We start from the raw sequence: 18,810 nt of genomic DNA, 5'->3' as shown, positions 1-18,810 counted from the left end.
CATCATTAGCGCCCCCTAACGTGAGGCCGGAGAATTGCCAGCCTCCCTGATGCTTCTACACCACTGATTGTATGGCACAAGAAACACATTATAGAAATAAAGTTGCTGATAAAAACATGTTCCATGATATAAATCAGCTAAACCATAAAAATGTAGTTAATACAGGCTACATATTTGAACATTTAATAGCGACATAAAGAGAGAGCACCGCCCTCTCTTGTCTCACTGTCAGTCTCAACAATGTATATGGTCTCGGTCTTGGTCTCAGTCTTGGGTCTCTCGGTCTCGGAAGGTCTCGGCCTGGCTGAGCAGTCTTGAAGGGACTTGTAAGTCTCTGGCTGGTGGTAAATTTCTCAGCTGGGGCTTCATCATCCTTCAGTTTCAGTGCATTTATGTTGCAGCTCTTCCAGACAGGGACGACCAGCAGGATCGTCTTTTGAAACAAAATTTGGTTTGTAGCCCAACCTGCCAACATTGAACCAAAAAACTTTGTCACCAGGGGCTCCTCTCATCAACCGTGTCTCTGCTGCTGCTGCTCTCCAGTAATTATGCTGTGAATACATACACACACACATATATATATATATATATATATATATATATATATATATATATATATATATATATATATATATATATATATATATTGAAGGCAAAGGAGCTATTGGATTACTTTAAAAAAAAAGTGTTTAAATATAGATTCCCGCTTCATGGAACTTTAGTAACCTTTAGTAAGCTTAATTATTGATAATAAAACTGAATATGCAATTAATGGAATAAATGAACACTTGACAGAATAAATTAACATAACATGAATCTAAACTATTCAAACCTTGCTGTGACATTTCAAAATGTGTGAATGTATCATCTTTTCTCAAATGTTGCATCGTCCCATCAAACGGGGAATCAGAAATGTCATCAGAGATGTTGAAAACCTTTGAAATCGTCTCTATGTTTTAAAATTTCAAAGGTATAAAACTCCAAAAAGTCAGATAACAAATAATAATACAAACATGTTCTCCTTGAGATTTTTATTGATGCTTGTGAGTGAAGAAGATGATTTTAAAAGGAGAAGATGATTTCAGATGAAGCAGTGACTCATGGTGAAGGTGATCTGCAGATGTTTAGTCCCAGACGTCTCCATCCGTCCCTGAAAACACATCAGACTTCAGTCAACATGAGGATTTTAGAAGACAACAGGAAAGATGAGCTGTTTTAACGTCTGACATCACCTTTAATGGTCATGAGGACGCCATCACTACCGACGGATGTTCTGTAGAACATCAGACAGCATCTACCTCCCCAGAGGAGGTGGAGGAGCTACAGAAGATACCAGAAAACATCAGGAAACAATCACATGACCAGCTGTTCTCTACTTAAAACAAGGCGTATTTCCAATTAACTGGTTTCCCTGTTGACTGGTGACTCTTTAGTTGTTTCTAATAACAGATGTCTCTGTTACTCTAAAGGAAGGCAAAGACAAAACAGATTTTGAGTCCTGCAGACCTCTATCAGTTCTTCATGTGGACTACAGATTATTTACCTCCTTTATGGCTCGAACAATAGAATTATTCCTACCTAAACTGATACACAGAGATCAGACAGGTTTTATCTAACGTCGCCAAACAAGGCAATGTACGATGGACAGTACACAGTATCCGCTAGGAAAGTCCGACGTCACTCCACAAGGATACGCCCACTTCCGGGGCCAAACGCGTCTGCGCTCCGTCGGCACAACGTGTAAAACAATTAAAAACAATCGATGTAAATCTCTTTACAATTGCATCTTTTTTTCTGGGGACACAGATTTTGGGCCGAACAATTCAGACAATAGATTTCAGGATTGGGTAGCTGAAGGCATAACTGCCTTATGCCTGATGCTTATGAATGACGGGACACTGTTCAGCGTTGACATGCTAAAAAAGAAATTCTTATTAGAAAACCAAGACTTCCATAGATACCTTCAGATTCAACATTGTTTGGATAAAAAAGTGAAAAATATCACACACAAAAGCATATGATTCATGTACAGGGAAAAAACTTCAGGTGTGTATAAAGGGCTACTAAATCTAAAAACATTTTAGATTAAAACAAAATGGGAGGTTAGAGACGGACGTGTGATGTGGTAAGTGAAGCACTTCCTGTGAGACGGCAGATTCAAGCAAAGCACGCCCAAAGATTCACTCGTTCATTCATTCATTCACTTAATTGTATTGTTTTTGGCTAACTGGGCTCTAAAAGTTTTGGAAAGTAGAGGAATTAGTGTGTTTTAGATACACCCTGGAGCAGAGTGAGGAGGATTCAGCCAGCCTGAAGGAACACATCGATCACTGCTTCGGCCGGGTCGACATGGGAAAGCCGAACCAAACATCCTTCTCCTCTGCGTCCTCATCGAAAGTCGATATTAATAAAAAGACCATCATATCTTTGTACTCTCTTCCTTCTCTTCACTTTTGTTTGTTGTTGTTTGCTTGTCTGTTCACTTGCTTGTTGCTTTCACTTTCTGTCTCTTTGCCTGTCCTTCTGTCCCCCTGTCAGGTCAGCAATATCAGGTATCGGTACTCAAAATAAATAAAATGAAGTAGGAGAGTATGTTAACAAGAGGAGCTATATATTTTTAAGCTCCTCTTTGAAGAGCAAATCTGTCGTTCACATAACAGCAACCAGACCTCCATTCTGCTGCTTCCTGCTGGACAGGACAAGTTTAAGAAATGGGAGAAGGAAGCGGGATAATTATATCTGATGAAGAAAGGACAAACACATGGATGCATCAATGGAAATGAACCTCTCACAAAACTGACACAGTCTTGTTGGAGAGCTCTAACAGGATATTTTATCAAACCCTCTCAGAAATCCCATGATGGTGGAAACTCCTCTGATTGCTGGAGAAACTGTGGGAATGTCAATAATGCACATCATGACCATGTTTTCTGGGACTGTCCTGTCATTCAGCACTTCTGGACAGAGCTGCATCGTCCCTTACAAGGTATTTTCAGATGTCGTGTTCTTTTGGAGACTAAGACTATTTTTTAGATTTCTGCCTGAAAAATTGGTGAAAAGCGGCAGATGTTTGTTGAATATGCTGCTGGTGGCCCTTAAAAAGACTGTCATGAGGAAATGGACCAACTCTAAATATATGTCTGGAAATAACAATGGGCATTCATAAGATGGAGAGGACAACGCCACACTCACTTTTGCTCATTTTGTTCTTTGTTCTTTTTGTATGTAAAAAAAAACTGACATACAAAATTAAAAAAAAAAGGGGCATAGCCTCCAGAAAGTGCCCCACCATGGTTTTCCATAGAGCAATCTACAGCAGCCCCCCTACCTTTAATAAACTGCCCATCAACCAAGGTGAGGAAGGATAACACATCTCATCCTATTATATCACAGCTTCAGGGGGTGTGCAGGAACATTTCAAAGATGTCAGACATTCACTCACCATTTTCTGCCAGTCCTGCTCCTATTGGAGGACCTCCTGTAAGAAAATAATCTATCAAGGGTTTGTCAAAAACTTCAAATAACTCAGGCTTTCGTTTTAATTTTTCAGATTTGAAGAGAGGAGACCCTATCGATGACTCATCAATTAAAATGTCCTGGAGCAACAGAGAAAAACCTTTTCACTGGATTCAGCACATTCAGCGTCTCTCGTTGCTTCTAATAACAGATGTTAAAAACCTGATAGAAAACCACAGCTGTCTTGAGGAACGCCGTTTCCCTTCATTCATAATGAAGTTCCACAGTGTTCTACAAGTGTCTCTACTAACATCAACAATGGATGCCAAAAGAATCCCGTCCCCATTTAACAGCAGGACCACTTTGTCCATAACAGTTACTTTGGAATTATCGCTGTGGCTCGTCGAAATGCTGTTGAGCAACCGGTTTGAGGCAGAATGAGACCCAGAAGGAGAGACTCAGAATTATATCGGGACAACGGTTGTTTTGTCAACTCACCATTTCCTGCCAGTCCATGTCCTGGAGGTACACCTGTAAGAAAATAATCTATCAAGGGTTTGTCAAAAACTTGAAATAACTGAAAATGTTCAGGCTGTTGTTTTCATTTTGCAGATTTGAACAGAGAAGACACTATCGATGACTCATCCATCAAAATGTCTTGGAGCAACAGAGAAAAAAATGATTTGGGTCACTGTTTTGGGACAAAACTGTTGAAAAAAGTTGCGTTCGATATTTCAACAATCATCCACAGACACGAAATATTAACCCCTAAAAGTGGTTACAAAAGCTAAAACAGCAAAATTAATTCTAAATCATGAAACACCATGACTGTATGTTCAGCATAAATACATGAATAACTTCAAACGCTGAGTGATGGTTTATGGGTAAACATGTTTTGTGGCTCCAGAAGAATTTTATTTGCTGAAAACGACAAAAAAAAGTCTTCAGTGTAGATTACTGTTCTGCCGATTGCTTAAAGCTCAGTTTGGAGGGACGCTGTTTTCTTTCCCCCATGCTAGCTACATCACTGTCAACATTCCTGCTGCTAATGTGGAAACGGATGTTTTTTTTATAAGAAGGAAAATGCAAAAACGATGCATTTTCACCTGAAATGAAATCTTAAAGGAAATTAAGAAACCTGCTCATTAATATAAAAGGAAACACTTTCTATATTTAAGCATAAATGCTTATTTAAATCACCTAACCAGGTTGTGACAAACAGGTAAATCAGCTGTGGAGTCAAGAGATGCAGTGAAAACACTCACGGTTGAAGAGGTCACGTTGAGCCCGTACAGCTTCAGTTTGAGTTTCTGAAAACACAAGAATGAAACAAATGAAATGAATGACTGGAAATGGATCACTTCAGTATATCTATGAAAACTGGATGACAGATGAAGAAATATGAAATAACTGAGGAAGAGATTGTGTTTAGTTTGTTCACACTTGATGTGGTTTGAAGCAGGATTGACATCAATTCTTAACCCTAGAAGAACCAATGTGATGTTGGACTCACCCTCCGTGGCGGTGGATGGAGCAGTTCCTGGAAAATAGTCAGAGTTAAAGTTTCTCACAACAAATCAACTAAAAATAAATGCATCCATCCATCCATCTGTCCATCATTAGTGAAATGTTATGCTGGGCCATCGTAGTTGAGATGATGATGTCTTGAAGCTGTGCTGTATGTACGCTGCTTATGTTCTGAACTCATAAACGGTAAGTTGATGCTGAGTCAAGTGGAGCAAGCCCACAGCTGTGAGTAAAACCTCATGACATGGAGTCCAGAAGTGGTTGACAGGACGCCTACAGACTGAGAGATGCCAAAGTTCGGACCACGGAGCCTTTTGACTTCCCCTGCCCTGCTGAATGGCCACTGTGGTGCCGTGGAGTCCATCTGCTTCAGGACTGAGTCCAAGCTGGATAAATAAGGCGGGGAGGTGCAGGTGAACACGGTTCTCTATGTCATGGGGAGAGATGCAGAGGCTGTCTTCGAGTCCTTTGTGTACGACGAGGGAGAGTCAGACGACGACGTTCATCCAGAGCTGATCTGCACCACGGTAATGGAGACATTTACCAACCATTTAGTGCCGAAAAGAAACGCCATACATGAAAGAGCAGAACATAAGAGAGCACTGAAGGCAGGGGAGTCGGATGAAGCCTTTGTCAGAGGATTGTATGAGCTGGCACAGTGCTGTGAGTTTGGAGGAACAAAAGAGGAACAGATCCCAGACAGAACTGTCATTGGAATAGCAGACAACGACGTGTTGCAGAAGTCGCAGCTCGACCCAGACCTCTCTATTGACAGAGCCATTCCAATACCGAGACAGAGTGAACAAATCAAGCATCAGAACGAGGCTCTATGTGCAGATCATGCAGTGGACACTTTGAGACATGGACAGTTCCGTGGCAACAGGAGTGATAATGATGGAACATGGCAGAAACAGCAGGTGCAGCAGCAGTTAAAACCCAGTGCTGCATGTACACTCTGCTCCAGACAGCATGGGAGAACACAGCCCTGCCCTGCCAAGAACAAGAGGTGCACAAAGCTCAACAAAACAGGACAGTTTGAGGTGGCAGGTGAAAGAAAACTTCTGGAAGAAGTGAGAATGACTTCTAATGAAACAGCTGATGGAGAGGGTGGGTTTTTCCTGAGAAAACACTCTGAAAACATTCGGTCAGCATTCTGACGATGAGTGGCTGGTGGAGGCTCCCAGAGAATGGCTGCTCCATCAAGTTTAAAACTGACACAGGGGCTGCCAGTGTGTCTCAGACAGCGTCCAGCCGACTGCCACAGAGCCCAAGATTGATCAGAACCCAGAAGACACAGCTTGTCACCAGTCCAGAGGGAGAAGTACAATGTTTTGGAAAATGTATGGCCACCACACACGTCAAAGGACTAACATATCAGTCTGTGGTCACTGTCATAAAGAGGCTATATGCTCACAACCTGCAGGGGGCAGCGCTGCCAGAGAGAAAGGGGCTGCTCAAGCAGATTAATGGCACAAACACGGGTTACCTGAATTCTTTATTTTAGTACTTTACAACTGTCTTTGATTATTACCAAATGATTAATTTTCATTATTAATTACTACTATACATAGACTTTTCTAGTTTATATCTATTATTTTATCTTTTATTGAAACTATTTTGTGAAAGGTTGGTTTCTGACATCTTGCTAATAAACGACTAAAAATCTGTATAAATCTGAGCCAAACATTCTCAAAATTGAACAGATGTTCATGTTTTCAGAATGTAAATTCCACAAATTATGGAGTTGTTTTTTTTACACAGCTAAAATAAAACTTCCAGACCCAGGATGAGTTAGAGAGTCTCACCTGACACCAGCACAGCTCCAGCAACCAGCAGCAGAAGGAAAGTCTTCAGAACGAACATCTTGACGGTGTGACGGTGTACGGAGGACTCAGGCTTTTATCCAGGACCCAGAGTGTTTGATAAACTTCTTACCAAAGCTGCACTGCAACAACTTGTTTTCTTCTTGAAGATTAGGAACAAACCACCAGAACAATTAGTGGATCAAAGGATTTGAGAGATGTTCTTTTCTACCTGACCTCTAATGATGGTTAAAAAACACATCGTATGACTGAATACCAACATCAAAGCCTTGAAATGCATCTGGTACGAAGCTTTTCTGAAAATACAATGATGCTTCTTTTTTTTATTGAAAAGGCATAAAACATTATTTTACTGCACATTTTTTCATATTGATCAATCCTATTTCTAGAACACAGAGGTGTTACCACATTACAGTACTGATGCCTTGCTCAGAGACCCACAGTGGAAACTGAACCTGTGAACTCTTGATCAAATGTCCCCTTCTCTGCCCTCCAGGCCACCACTGCCCTAAACAATGGCTGCCCCATGCAAGATGCTGTGTTCTTCCACTGGGAGCAGTTTGAGATTCAGGGATTTGCTTCAGGACCTGCCACCTTAAAGTGGTGGGGGGAGTTTGAGTTCCCGCGTGATCCCAGGAGCTATGTTGTCCGGGGCTTCATTATCCTGGCAGGGACTGAGCACAGAAGAGAAGCCAGAGGACAAGACGCCGTCACACAGCAGAGACAGACAGACGGACAGTCCCTGATGAAGCCACAGCTCCAGCTGACTGCAGTCACACAGCCAGGAGGAAAAACTCAGACAATGGTCCAGAGATGCATTCACTGTTTTTCCACTGATTATCCACGATACGTACACACACACACACACACACACACACACACACACACACACACACAGTAAACATAGCACTGTCAATGGTTATGAAGTATCAACCAATACACAGATTTAGTACATTTATCTGTGATCTAGAGATGGACAGATGAAGCCTCATGAACCACTGTCTTTATTTATTTCAAGTCCTACCTCACAGGCAGATCTTTCAGAGTATCATGGCGAGGGGAGGTGTCAAGGTCACATGACCTATCAACAGGGGTCCCTCAGGGGTCGGTGCTTGGCCCCTTACTCTTCTCTCTGTACACCACTTCACTTGGTGCAGTGATTCGCTCTCATGGCTTCTCCTACCACTGTATGCTGACGACACTCAGCTCCTCCTCTCTTTTCCACCTGACGACACCACAGTCTCAGCTCGGATATCAGCATGTCTGGCTAATATCTCCACCTGGATGAAGGAACGCCACCTTCAGCTAAATCTGTCTAATACTGAACTCATGGTCTTTCCAGCTTGTCCATCTGTCCAGCCTCAGATCAGTGTCCAACTTCACTCGAGCCTACGTGTGCCCACTAACTGAACCAGAAACCTGGGGGTCATGATTGATGACCAGCTGATCTTTAAGGTTCACGTGGCCTCAGTTTCTCGGTCTTGTCGTTATGCCCTCTACAACATCAGGAAGATCAGACCCTTGCTGACCCAACAGGCCACACAGCTTCTGGTTCAGGCTCTCGTGATATCACGCATTGACTACTGCAACTCTCTTCTGGTGGGTCTCCCTGCATGTACAGTCAAACCTCTACAGATGATCCAGAATGCAGCAGCACGTCTGGTCTTCAACCAGCCCAGCAGAGCTCATGTCACTCCTCTGTTCATCTCCCTTCATTGGCTTCCAGTTGCAGCCAGGATCAAATTCAAATCTCTCCTCCTGGCTTACAAAACACTTACAAGAACGGCTCCGGCCTACCTGGACTCCCTGATCCAGGTCTACTCTCCTTCACGCCCTCTTCGCTCTGCATGTGAGAGACGTCTGGTGCTTCCAGCCCAGCACGGCTCTAAATCTCTTGCCAGACTCTTCTCCTCTGTTGTTCCCAAATGGTGGAACGAACTACCTAACTCGGTGCGTTCCGCCGAGTCTCTTTTTACTTTCAAGAGACAATTGAAGACTCAATTGTTCAGAGAAAACCTAGGGTCTTAATCCGACCCCATGTTCAGGGAAGAATAGGTCAGGTGTTCTAAAACCCAGCACTTATGTACCACTGACTAAGTTGACACACACAAAAAAAAAAAAAAAAAAAAAAAAAAAAGAGGAGGGGGGGTAGTGGCTCCTCTTCTACAACTTGATGGCAACTCCCTTGACCAATTACACTTGAAGCAATTGAAGCATTTACTAATGGTTTCTTTCTTTCTTATGTCTGTATTCTTGCTTGTGTTGTACGTCGCTTTGGACAAAAGCGTCTGCTAAATGAAATTGTAGAATTGTAGAATTGATTTTCTGAAGCCACGAGATGTTGCTATCTGTTCACCAAATGTTTGTCCGTCAGCCTCTATTTTACTGTAAAACCAAGGGTGCCATCTCGTGGTTTCAGACATTTAAGACAGTGGTTCACGAGGCCTCATCTGTGCATCACTGCTGTCATCTGACCCGGATGAGTGACACCAAATATTGAATTGAAAAACAGAATATGAGGTGAGAGAAGTGAAACTCAAAGATAAGAAGGAAATAGAGAGCTGACATTTTCAATTGAATGAAATACAGGGTGGATATGATTGTGAAACACATTTAAACTAATTGATTTACTTCCAAATTTGACTGTTCAGATTCACAGTAGCAATAAATCAAACCAATGGATTGAGTTTCAAATTAGACTATTCAAATTCAGTTCCTACTGGCACAACTTTTAAACCATACCTACTGAATAAAAATGATTGAGAAAGATTGAGAAAAGGAACAGAAAAACATTTTGATAATAACCAAGTAGTACTACAGAAATGTTATTTCAAACATGCAAGAAAAAAAAGCATAATCTAAGAGACAAAAAGATGTTTGAAAAGGTTGTCGGAGCAGCTTCAACAAAATCAACATCTCTGAGCTCAATCGCCATGGAAACGGGCCCACAAGAGACAACAGAAGCTGAGTGCTTGAAAGTGTTACCATGGAGACGTTTGAGGACTGAAGTGAGTGAATTCTCCTGCAGGTTTTCTAAACTTGCTAGTTCCAGTCCTCTTCTCCTCAGACAGACAGGTTGTAACTGGAATAAAGAAGGTTTGAAGCTGTGTGGACTCAGTCAGCCTCTCCTCTGGGCTCCTCTCCAGTCTGTGCTCATAGCACCCTCACTGGGTTTCAACACTCTGGGTTTCACTCTGATTATTACCAGCTTCACTTCTCTGCTCCACTCGTCTCACCACGGCTCAGAACGTTGACGTCACATGCCGTTAGGACATCCAGCCCCAAGGAAGAACAATTGCTCTACTTACACTGGCATTAGGGCTGTCAGAAGTGGTCTGGAACACACCTGATTGCACAGGCTCTGTAAACAGTCATGTGTTGCAAATCCGTTCTGGAACAGTGGCGCAGCAGGACAATGTGTCATATGTAACAGGACAATGTCATCAGTGAGCCCAGCTCCTCCATTTAATACATCATGAAGTCACTTTGAAGGCATCTCCATTTCTCTTTGACCTTTGACTCAGTTGTGAACTTCTTTTGGACTTTAACAGCCAGCCAAGCATGAAAATGTAAGAGAAGCTTCTGCTCTGCTTCAGTCTGAACAGTGTCATTGTTGCTCTCCTGTTTCAGCCGCTGCATCAGAGACTTAGTTTTGTTGTGTCAGTTCTCAGAAGAGATCTGAAGTGTTCGGATAGGATAGCAGAGGATCAAACTATATTAATCCCACATGGGAAATTCAGTCATCACAACAGCTCCATATGCACAGGATCACACAAGTGTTTTATCTACATATACGACTGCTGGGCAACGATGACATTTCTGATGTGCGACTAATCGCATATTTTTTTCTGTGATTAATCGCAATTAATCGCATTATGCGCAAAATATGATAATGAATTCAAAAGTAGTCTGTAATGATCATCCTGCCCCCAGCCGGGGGCAAGAAGCAAGAATTTTGCAAGAAGCATACATTTACAATAATAATTAATAACTTCAAACACCAAGTCTTTACCAAGATTGCCACCCCCGACCCCTCCAACACACACACACACACACACACACACACACACACACACACACACACACACACACTCGCAAGAGCAGAGCAGATAAAAAAAAATAAACCTGACAGAGAAGACAGGATGAATTCAGTCATGCTGTATTGTGCCTCATTAAGCCAGATTGTGTGTTGAAGGGAAATTTACTTTATTTTGTGTGTTTCCAGCACCTGAAGACTGCCCAGCAGGCCCAAACGTTCTGCCGGCAGAAGACGCGATTCAAGTTTCACTTTCATTTTTGTCATATTTGAGCTCCTTATTTGAGTTTGTGCCTCATACCAGCCTTTTCGTCCTGATTTTTCTGATAATTCGGCTGAGTTCATGATGGCAAATCATGAGGAATGGACCGAGTTTCACTGCAGAAAGCTCTGCTGCTGTGTGTGCTTTTTTGATGCCCAGCTGTAGCGCAATGTGTGTGTGCGTGTGTGCGTGTGTGTGTGTGGAGGGGGGGGGGGGCGCTTAACTCCTGATGAAAATGTTTATATATACACATGCTGGGATTCGTGGTTACACAAAAGAAACTGTTCATTTGCCATGACTGAAAACTTTGTGTGTGTGCTTCCTTGCTCCAAGACACACATACAGCAAGGGGGAGGGGACAGCCGTCACCTGGGTTCTGCCCCAGACCTCCAAAGGAGCAGTTCTCCTGAGTCCTCCGGAAGGAAAAGGGGGCTGGTCCTGGTCCCCCAGCCGGCTAGCCGGCACTGCTGACGGCTAACAAAGGAAGGAGCCCTCCGCCCAAGGCCTAAGAAGAGGGGACACATGCAGCATCCAGCCTTCCCACCAAGGACCACCAGGACAGTGGCCTCAAGTGGCCGAGCTGGTCGGTGCCGACTTGGCCGGAAGCCTGTAAGCTGCTTACCAACTCGGCCAAAAGCCTTTTTTTTTTTTTTTTTAATGGCGATGGCGGCTCGACGTCGCTCTTTGATCCTTGGATGTCGGCTCTTCCTATCATTGTGAAGCAGAATTCACCAAGCGCTGGATTATTCTCCCACTAATAGGGAACGTGAGCTGGGATTAGACCGTCGTGAGACAGGTTAGTTTTACTCTGCTGATGTTGTGTTGTTGCAACCTCGCCACACCTTGACCTCGCCACACCATGACCTCGCCACACCATGACCTCGCCACACCACGACCTCGCCACACCATGACCTCGCCACACCATGACCTCGTCACACCGTTAGCTCGACACGCCATGACCTCGTTACACCACGACCTCGCCACGAAATGACCTCGCCACACCTCGCCACGACCTCACCTCGATCCAACCTGTGACGCTGCTGCCAGGCTGCAGTCCTCCTGGTTTTCCTGCACCGAATAAACCTGCTCGACCGTTAATCCTGCTTCTGTCTCTCTGTGTTGGGTCTAACTGCACACCGACCATGACAGAGTTGTGTGTTTGGTTTTGCTTTATTATTAATAGACATACTTTTTGGGATCCTTTGTGTCATTGATGTTTCACAGTTATGAATGGAATGTCGATCTCTTCTGTCCAAGAACTCCAGAATCCTTCAGGTTTTACTGGTAAAATTTGGTAATTGCTAATAATGTCATTATTAATCCAAATTCCAAATTATTAGTTTTGCCAAGTTATTGAGACTGATTACAACAGATTGGTTCTTTTCCTATTAAAGGCAGGTGGTGCCCCGAGGTTTTCTGATGAACATCAGATCCCAAATTCTTTACTTACCGGTGATAATCATTAATTTTTACTGATAGCCAAATTTATTAGCTTGACATTCCAACATTAATCGTGCGGCCCATGTGAGGCAATAGAACATGACTGAAAATCCCAGAACATACATATATATAGTGGAGTCTCTGAGGAGAGGACACCGTAAAAGCCAACATCCTTTTCTAAATGGACGATTCATTGGACTCAGACAGGTTTTAAAGACAGCTGGACAACAGACTGGTGTTCTCAGTAAATTTCAAGCTGAGCCACACTGAAATGGACAAAATGCTTGAAATTTCAGTGATCATCTTCCTGCTGATCTCCCAACATCTTGGATTTCTCTTTCTCTTCTCTGAGACTGAAGCTCCGCCTCAGGAGCTGTTTTCTAACAGCTGTGTTTTCAGTGTCTCCAAGCTCTGCTGTTGTGGAACTGGACTTTGGTGTTTTCACTTGACTTTTTCTTTTCATGTAAAACAGAGTTTTACACTGAGACTCCTGATGAATCTTTCAGTTACACTTGGGAATTTGTCACTTGTAACTTTGTCATGTGCTCTCCTGCATTTTACCATTCACTGACTCCACGGTCAAAAACTGCTCCATGGACACCCTTGGCTCAATTGGGAGAGTAGCCTTCTTTTGTTCTCAAGTTTATAGGTTTGATTCCCATTTTCCACTGTCCATGGGCCAAAGCATCCTGGAGCAAATCACTGAATCTCCCAGTGGAAGAGCACTGCATCTTGCATGTGGCAGCCATTGTTTAGGGCAGTGGTGGCCTGGAGGCCAGAGAAGGGGACTGATAATGAAGAGTTCACAGGTTCAATTTCCACTGTGGGTCTCTGAGCAAGGCATCAGTACTGTGATGTGGCAACACCTGTGTGTTCTAGAAACAGGATTGATCAATGTGGTAAAAAAAGAAACTGTGCAGTAAAATAATGCTTTATGTCTTTTCGATAAATAAAAATGCATCACTGTTTATTCAGAAGGGATTCCTACCAGATGAATTTCAAGGCCTTGATGTTGGTATTTAGTAATATGATGTGTTTTGTAACTGTCATTAGAGGTTAGTTTGAAAAGAACATCTCTCAAATCCTTTGAATCACAAATTTTTCTGTTGGTTTGGAGCCAATCTTCATGACGAAAACAAGTTGTTGCAGTGCAGCTTTGGTAAGAAGTTTATCAAACACTCTGGGTCCTGGATAAAAGCCTGAGTCCTCCGTACACCGTCACACCGTCAAGATGTTTGTTCTGAAGACTTTCCTTCTGCTGTTGGTTGCTGGAGCTGTGTTGGTGTCAGGTGAGACACTCGAACTCATCCTGGGTCTTGAATTTTTTCTTGTATGTGGAGAATGAATACCTGCTCAAGCTTTAGAATTATTTTCTCAGATTTGCACAGACTTATAGTAGTTTGTGAACAAGATGTCAGAAACCAACCTCTCACAAAACTGTGCCTTTTTTAATTTAATACGTATATTGCAAATGCATCATGAAATGTAATCATTTTGATAATGATCAAAGATAGTTGTAACTTTTTGAAATAAAGACTCTGATAAACATCAGATAACCTCGGGGCACCACCCTTGTGAATGAGAAATGAATGCCAGTTCATTGATATTTGTCTCATAAAATACACTAAACTATTACTTTGGACTTCAGATCAATCATTAAATTAATAACAATCACCAAAGTTCAAAACCTGAAGAGTTTCAGACCTCCAGGAATAGAATAGTTTCATTCATCTTCTTGTATATAATAACAATAAGAACAACAGGCTTGATTCCAAGAAATGATATTTATTTACTGACGAAGCAAAGCAAAACACACTGATCCTGTCGTCTCCTGAGGAGCCGTCCATTTGAAAGAGCCGTTCAAAAGACTGGCTCCTTGACAAACGTCACGTGACTCTATTAGAGACCTCAGCCTCATTAGTGTGGACTCAATCTGTTATTTTCTGACAACTGACATAGTTACTGTCAGTTATGAGTTTTCATCTGGTTCTTTAATTTGTTTAGTGACAGATTCAGGAGATGATTTTCTGATACACATTACATTGTGGCTTCCCTTGCAGGTTGTCCCCAGAGAAGAGCTTCAAAATGCTGCGACGTGTCCTTTAACTGAGCATTTTATGGTGTGTGTGTGTGTGTGTGTGTGTGTGTGTGTGTGTGTGTGCCTTTGCTAAAACCGGCAAATCCAATAAAAGCAGTCAATAAGGTGTTACAAATTAACTGGTTTCCTTGTTACCTGGTGACTGACTTCCTTTAGCACTTCCTGCTGCTGCTGCTTGTAGCAGCAGATGTTGAAATCAGAATCGTAAAAGGTCCGAAAACTTTTTGCTGGTTTTTAACATCTATCAGCAACAAGGGACGTGAAAGAAACCGGGTCGCCAATTCATAGGGAAACCAGTTCTTCCATAACACCAGCTCCTCTCTGGTTTCTGGACACTCCTCGTTGGCTCGTGAGCTGCTGCGTTCAGGTGACTGGAGTGTGCTGCGGAAAACTGAAACTCGGTCGTTCACATGAAAGCAGCGGAGACAGCTGGACTCACAAGGCACACAGGAGATCATTGAGGGAAGTGTGGACAGGAAAGGAACGGCTCTCAGACAGCTGTGAACCGGCTCTCGTCGTTCACTTAAAAGAGCCGTTCAAAAGAACAACTCGTTTATTGAACGTCACAGCACTACTGAAAATGAAACGTGATTTCAAAGATTTCTTCAGCAGATCGCTCCATCGAGTGCCTTAAAAAAAAGACAGTGGTTCATGAGGCCTCAACTGTCCATCACTATTAGTTTGTTCAAGACTCAAACACCCTAAAAATCGTTGTTATTATGAAATATTAGAACATCACTGCACTGTTTACCCAACAACTCCTGCACCATACAGAAGCCCACGTGGCAATGATGAAGGAACTCATGGCGTCCAACCAAGTGCTGCTCCTGGATTTGGGACTCCAGAGATCCATCCATGTTGATACAGTCAAATATGTGTCTACATACATGCTCGACTGTTGTTTGTCAACGAGCAGTTTTGCTTGTTCCACAGCCTGAAACCGGAAGCACAAAGAACTGGCACTGACACCCCTTTCCCACTGCAACTAGCGGGTCGACCCGTGTCTTCGACCCGCTAACGATCAGCTTTTTTTTTAATTAGACTCCTTTCCCACTGCATGCAGACCCGGGTCAAGCCACCTGCTGGCGAGCCGCATCGCTGCGTTTTCCTGCACTGATAGGAGCCCCAGGTTGATGACATCATCATCGCGACAGAGCAAAACGAAAGTAAACAATGCAGCGGAACACAGTCCAGCTCTCTGGTCTCGCTATCTTGCCACTGCTGGGTCATCTTGATGAAGGAAATCTCACGCTTGGTCCAGAAACAACAACATAAACACGCTACGTCAACGTCATCATGTAAGTTCCCGGATGTGTCCCTCCCACTAAAAGCCGATGCAAACTGACCCGGCAAATTACCGGGTCGATTGCAGGGTCGAACGACCCAGGTCAAAATCCAGGGTAAACCCTTTCCCACTGCCATGAGGAGCCGATAGTTAGCGGGTTTAAACGGGTTTTTTGGCCAGTGGGAAAGGGGTATAAGTTAGGGTCTGTTTCCCCACTAGGCCTGGAATCACACAGGTGGAACAGGGTCATGTGTGGTAAAATGGATAGAGGAAGGGAAGAAGGGATGTATGGATGGATGGATGATATTAATCTAACTGGTCTGATCCTCATTGTCTTCCAGGAGCCACCTCCACTCAGGAACCAACAACTGGTAATTGGACATTTTTTTCCTCAAAGTTGATTCATTATGAAAGTGACAAGTTCTAACTCTGACTGTTTTCCAGGAACTCCACCATCCACCGCCACAGAGGGTGAGTCCGACATCACATTGGTTCTTATAGCATCCAGAATCTATTTCAGTCCTGCTTCAAATCGCATTTGGTGTGAACAAACTAAACACAATCTTTTCCTCACTTGGAAACAAACAAATAAGTTCACATTATTTCACATTTCTACCTTTTGCCATATTGATCTTCATCTTGTCTTGTACTAAGACGTTTCATTGTTGTTTCAGAATATCAAACTACACTCATGCGGGGTCAACGTGACTTCCTCAACCGTGAGTCTTTTCACTGCATCTCTTGACTCAACAGCTGATTTGCATGTTGTTCATGACATGTTTATGTGTTTTAAATCGGGTTTTGTGGGTAAAGAAAGAAAGCCTTTCCTTTTACATGACTGAGCAGGTTTATTATTCACCTTTGAACTCCCGTTTCAAGTACAAACAGATCTTTTTTTTTCCTGGTGAACACAGTGCCTGTTGCCAGTGTCCGTGGCAATGAAAGGATTGATGAAAATGATGTGGCTAGCATGGAAAAAAGGAAACGGCGTGACTCCAAACTGGGCTTTAAGCAATCGGTTGAACAGAAATCTAGATTAAATTAAGTTTTCTTTTAGTTCCTTTCCAGCAAATCAAATTCTTCTGGAGACACAAAACTTGTTGACCAATAACCATCCCTCAGCTTTTAAAGTTATTCATGTATTTATGCTGAACATACATTCAAGACGTTTCATGAGTGAGAAATAATTTTGTAGTTTTAGCTGTTGCTGCCATTTTTAAGGGTTAATGTTCATGTTCAACGAAAAAAAAGACTTTTCTGAAGGTAATTGTTGATCTTAAATTTGTTTAATTCGACAATTTTGTCTCAAAATAGTGATGCCAATAAAGTTGTTCTCCATTGCTCCGAGACATTTTGACTGACGTTTTATGTGAAGAGTGATCATTCTTAGTCTCTCCTTCGGTTTCAAACCGGGAGACCGACAGCATTTCTCCGAGGCACATCCAAAGTAAATGTTATGGATTAACTCGTTCCTTCTGTTAAATGGTGACTGACTTCCTGTCATGTCTGGCATGTCTGCCGTTAGTAGCATCACATATTCACGAAACTCACAAAAAGTACAACACTTTGGAACTTCATTGTGAATGAAGGTAAATGGTGTTCCTCAGGACAGCTACAGATTTCCATCAGGTTTTTATCATCTGTTATTAAAAGCAATGATAGATGAAGGGTCACCAGTGAACGGGGAAACCAGTTAATCTGAAACACCAGGAAGCTCTCAGTCTGTTTTCAGTAGAGAGCAGTGGGCCATGTCATTGTTTCCTGATGTTCCTGATGTTCTCTGGTCCTGTGATTATTTCCTGATGTTCTCTGGTCATGTGATTGCTTGCTGATGTTCCAGATGTTCTTTGGTCCCTTCTACAGATCGTCCACCCAGTAAGGTGTAGCTGATGTCTGATGTAACATCCATCAGCAGTGATGGCGTCCTCATGACCATTAAAGGTGATATCAGATGTTAAAAAAGCTCATCTTTCCTGTTTTCTTCTAAAATCCTCATGTTGACTGAAGTCTGATGTGTTTTCAGGTACAGATGGAGACGTCTTCTGGGACTAAACATCTCCAGATCACCTTCACCATGGGTCACTGCTTCATTTAAAATCATCTTCTCAATTAATACCATCTTCTTCATTTAGAATTATATTCTTAATTAAAAGACATCAATGAGAAAGAACATATGTGTACGATTATTTCTTATATGATTTTCTGGAGTTTTAAACCTTTGAAAATTTAAACTGTGGAGACAATTTCAAAGATTTTCAACATCAGAAACTGAAAAGATGCACACCATGATGTGACATATACAGTCTGATGTTTAAAATGTGTCTTAGGGGAGAACGCAGTGTTTCAGAAAACTTTACACATTCACACATTTTGAAATCAATGACTGTTTACATGGAAAAGACAAACAATCTTGACAACATGCCGAGTCACTAGTTGCTGTTGTTTGTGTTAGTAATGAACCACACACATGCTGCTGAGAACACACTGAAAATGAACAGAGGAATAGATGGAGAATATTACACTCTAAACATTAATAATGGAGAACGTGGAGAACAATACACTCTGTACATATACAATGGAGAACACGGAGAATACACTCTATACATTAACAGTGGAGAACACAGAGAACAATACACTCTGAACATTAACAAAGGAGAACACAGACCTTCATCTGGAGAGAACACCAACTTGGATTGTTGTTACGGTGACTGTCAACTGTAAAACTACAAAGTCCAGAAGCATCTCGAGGAGGACCAAGACCAGGGGAATATGGACTGGGACCAGGACCATTACAATATGGGCCGGATCCTGGATCAGGACAAAGAGAATTTGGACTTAGACCAGGACGAGGAGAATCTGGACTGGGAGTCCCGAAACACTGGA

The 18,810-nt window shown here is 42.5% G+C and overlaps 2 long non-coding RNA genes across 5 annotated transcripts; one reads left to right on the top strand and one right to left on the bottom strand.

Annotated features, from left to right (window-relative positions):
• Positions 1–1,046: 1,046 nt before the first annotated feature.
• On the bottom strand, positions 1,047–12,338 carry LOC115384910 (uncharacterized). Of its 3 annotated transcripts, none has more exons than XR_003930987.1 (8): positions 12,123–12,338; positions 6,789–6,945; positions 4,970–4,996; positions 4,722–4,766; positions 3,955–3,987; positions 3,443–3,478; positions 1,233–1,320; positions 1,047–1,150 (listed from the first exon to the last, which is right to left on the bottom strand). It is a non-coding gene; the product is annotated as an uncharacterized LOC115384910 (long non-coding RNA). The 3 variants fall into 3 exon arrangements; XR_003930986.1 differs by having other exon boundaries at positions 6,789–6,948; positions 12,123–12,337; XR_003930985.1 differs by lacking the exon at positions 12,123–12,338 and having other exon boundaries at positions 6,789–7,876.
• Positions 11,380–18,089, top strand: LOC115384911 (uncharacterized). Of its 2 annotated transcripts, none has more exons than XR_003930988.1 (6): positions 11,380–11,900; positions 16,269–16,298; positions 16,372–16,398; positions 16,602–16,646; positions 17,791–17,868; positions 17,951–18,089. It is a non-coding gene; the product is annotated as an uncharacterized LOC115384911 (long non-coding RNA). The 2 variants fall into 2 exon arrangements; XR_003930989.1 differs by lacking the exon at positions 11,380–11,900 and adding an exon at positions 15,882–15,940.
• The last annotated feature ends 721 nt before the right edge of the window (positions 18,090–18,810 follow it).

Source organism: Salarias fasciatus, unplaced genomic scaffold (assembly GCF_902148845.1).
Source record: "Salarias fasciatus unplaced genomic scaffold, fSalaFa1.1, whole genome shotgun sequence".
NCBI lineage: Eukaryota > Metazoa > Chordata > Actinopteri > Blenniiformes > Blenniidae > Salarias > Salarias fasciatus.
The sequence above is the reverse complement of the archived record's forward strand: the minus strand, read 5'-3'. Positions and strand labels throughout refer to the sequence as shown.